Genomic DNA, 3,188 nt, shown 5'->3' on the forward strand with positions numbered 1-3,188 from the left:
GGCGGCCTGAGCGAGACATGTCATCGACATTTCCTCTCTGTATGTCCTCCATGGCCGTAAAACGTCGCTTTGGTTCTCTACGAGACGCCCGGATACTGACTGCCCTTCCTGGCACAAAGTAACAATGCGGACACGATCGAACCGCGGTACTGACCGTCTAGGCATGGTTGAACTACAGACAACACGAGCAGTGTACCTCCCACCTGGTGGAATGACCGGAACTGATCCGCTGTCGGACCCCGTCTTCTAATAGGCACTGCTCATGCGTTGTTGTTACATCTTTGGCTGGGATTAATGACATCTCTGAAGAGTCAAAGGGACTGTGTCGGTGATACAATATCCACAGTCAATGTCTATCCATTCTGGGAACTGGGGTGATGCAAAACTTTTTTTGATGTATGTATTTTGACGAGTTAGAATGAATTCAACCAGCCTAGAATACACAGCCTGGAAAAGTAGTTAAAACGAATATAATTGGAATCTAGGTGTTCAGATAGATAGTAAACTGTCGTGGAAAGCTCACATTGGGGCTCTTGTTCAAAGACTTAATCCTCCCATTTTTACTATTCGAACGGTATCTGAAGTAAGTGATTGTTCGACACGAAAATTAGTCTACTTTGCTTATTTTCATCCGGTTATGTCTTATAATATTGTATTTTGGGGTAACTCTTCCCATTCTAAAAGGATATTTTTGGCTCAGAAACGGGGAGTTCGGGCAGTAAGTGGTGTAAGTTCGCGAACATCTTGTCAACCCTTGTTCATTAGTATGGGTATTCTGACTTTGGCCTTACAATATACATATTCTTTACTGTAGTTTCTTGTGAACAATATCAGCATATTTCCAAGAATCAGCAGCTTTCACTTAGTTAATGCTACCGAGCGAGGTGGCGCAGTGGTTAGACACTGGACTCGCATTCGGGAGGACGACGGTTCAATCCCGCGTCCGGCCATCCTCATTTAGGTTTTCCGTGATTTCCCTAAATCGCTCCAGGCAAATGTCGGGATGGTTCCTTTCAAAGGGCACGGCCGACTTCCTTCCCCGTCCTTCCCTAATCCGTTGAGACCGACGACCTCGCTGTCTGGTCTCCTTCCCCGAAACAACCAACCAGTTAATGCTCGGCAGAAATCCAGTCGGGATTTGGATCGCACTTCCTTAACTCTTGCGCAGAAAGGTGTGCAGTATACTGCTGCTTTCAAAAGAATTCAAAAATGTTAGCAGTAATCCACGCGCTTTAAAATCGAAACTGAAGAGTTTTTTCATGGGTCGCTCCTTCTATTCTGTTGAGGAGTTCCTTGAAGAATTAAGCTGATTCTTATGTTATATTGCTGATTGCGTTTACTTAATCTTATGGCTGGACTTTTTTGGGTTCATAAACATTTTTATCTGTTATTTCTTTTATGTTGTAATCTCATATACTGACACGTTCCATGACCTTGGATCTTTGCTCCTCAATTTGGTCCAACGGAGCTAGATGTGTAAATAAATAAAAACAAAATATTCTGCTAAAACACACTAAGGTTACAGAAAGTAGACTTCCATAAACTTATTTTAGTTTGCGTTGCAGTATAATGGACATCTTCACGTTCTTACATGTGAAGGATATTTTTCGGAGATAGTTCGGCTTACTACAGAAATCATGTACTAGAGGTGACCTGATGATGGTTCGAATTGAGAATAGCCAACCATAGTCGAAAAAAGGTGATGTTGCAGAGTAAGACATAACTATCTGAAGTAAATAAATTAATCCGAAAAATGCCGAAAAGGAGAAAAGGGGAAATAAAATCCACCACTCTCTGACCCACAATGGCCAAAGACTAATCTGTATTATATTCAGCCTCGTCTTGCGATACACTGGTAAAAAAGAACCTTTCAGCAACTACGGATTCCTGCTCATAACACTACAATGAAACTCTAAACTCCGTCCGAACAGGCCTGGGAAGACCCTACTGTACCGACCGGCCGCCGTGTTATCCTCAGCCCTCAGGCGTCACTGGATGCTGATACGGTGTAGCATATGGTCGGCACACCGTTCTGCTGGTCGTATGTCAGTTTCCGAGACTGTAGCCGCTACTTCTCAATCACGTAGCTCCCCAGTTTCCCTCACAAGGGCTGAGTGCACCCTGCTAGCCAACAGCGCTCGGCAGACCGGATGGTCACCCATCCAAGTGCTAGCCCAGCCCGACAGCGCTTAACTTCGGTGGTCTGACGGGAACCGGTGTTACCACTGTGGCAAGGCCGGTGGCACACTACAATGTAAGCGTAAGGAATAAACTGCCACGACGCGTAGCAGAGCGGATAGACGGGTAGGCAAGCAAGATTTATTTAACCTGCTTGATTTGGCCATATCTTGGCTTGGATGGGAGTAGAGCAGCCTGCTCGCTCTGCTGATTGCCTGCCTGGCTAACAGGCAAGTATGGGTAGGTATAAAGCGGAAAGTGTTTACATCTCGTATCAGTGGGAATTCCTACGTAAGGTAAAACTCCAATTATTCGGCTATGCGAGTCGCTTATCATCCGAATGGCAAAATAATAATACTGTCTACGCGCGCTTCTGTCCTTCCTTCAGCAAAGTTGGTGTAGACGTAGCACAATCAATATTGGGACGATAACTCACCTTTGCTAGGTGACTGGCGTTCCGGCATAAGGTCAAGCGCCGGCACGCCAGTCGGGAACGTTAGAGCCTAGAGGGCTATGAAGAACACGTCAGCCAACTACACGCTGACCGACCCCTCTCCAGCACGACAACGCGACAGCAGCGTCCTCTAGGTGAAGAGAACGTAAGTGCTGCTTCCGACTGGTCGCGGCTCAGTTCTACAGAAGCGTTGAAACGTCCCCTTAGAAAAATTGTAAATGACTGTGCTTAAACTGACACACAAGATTTTTAGTTCATGATATCCAGTATTACAAATTTATTCTTTCTGGCGCACACACGTCCAGATCGTCTGCTCTTAAAATTCTGCCATATCTCTCCCCACATCCACCATTGGTGGCGGCTGACCTCCAACTGCGAAACGCTACGCGCTGTTAACAGCCAACTGCCCAACACTACAATAGCAAATTCCAACAATGCAAACCAGCCACAGATTGCACACAGCACAGTCAGTGATTTTCATATAGAGCGCTACATGGCGTTACCAACATAAAAACCTAAACAGCCTACTTACAGCGTCGAGAACAGCGACGTGGAC

At 45.8% G+C, this 3,188-nt stretch overlaps 1 pseudogene; it reads right to left on the reverse strand.

Moving 5' to 3' along the window:
• Positions 1-2,126: 2,126 nt before the first annotated feature.
• Positions 2,127-2,244, reverse strand: LOC126417235 (5S ribosomal RNA; annotated as a pseudogene).
• Positions 2,245-3,188: the final 944 nt, after the last annotated feature.

Source organism: Schistocerca serialis, chromosome 8 (genome assembly GCF_023864345.2).
Source record: "Schistocerca serialis cubense isolate TAMUIC-IGC-003099 chromosome 8, iqSchSeri2.2, whole genome shotgun sequence".
Taxonomy (NCBI): Eukaryota; Metazoa; Arthropoda; class Insecta; order Orthoptera; family Acrididae; genus Schistocerca; species Schistocerca serialis.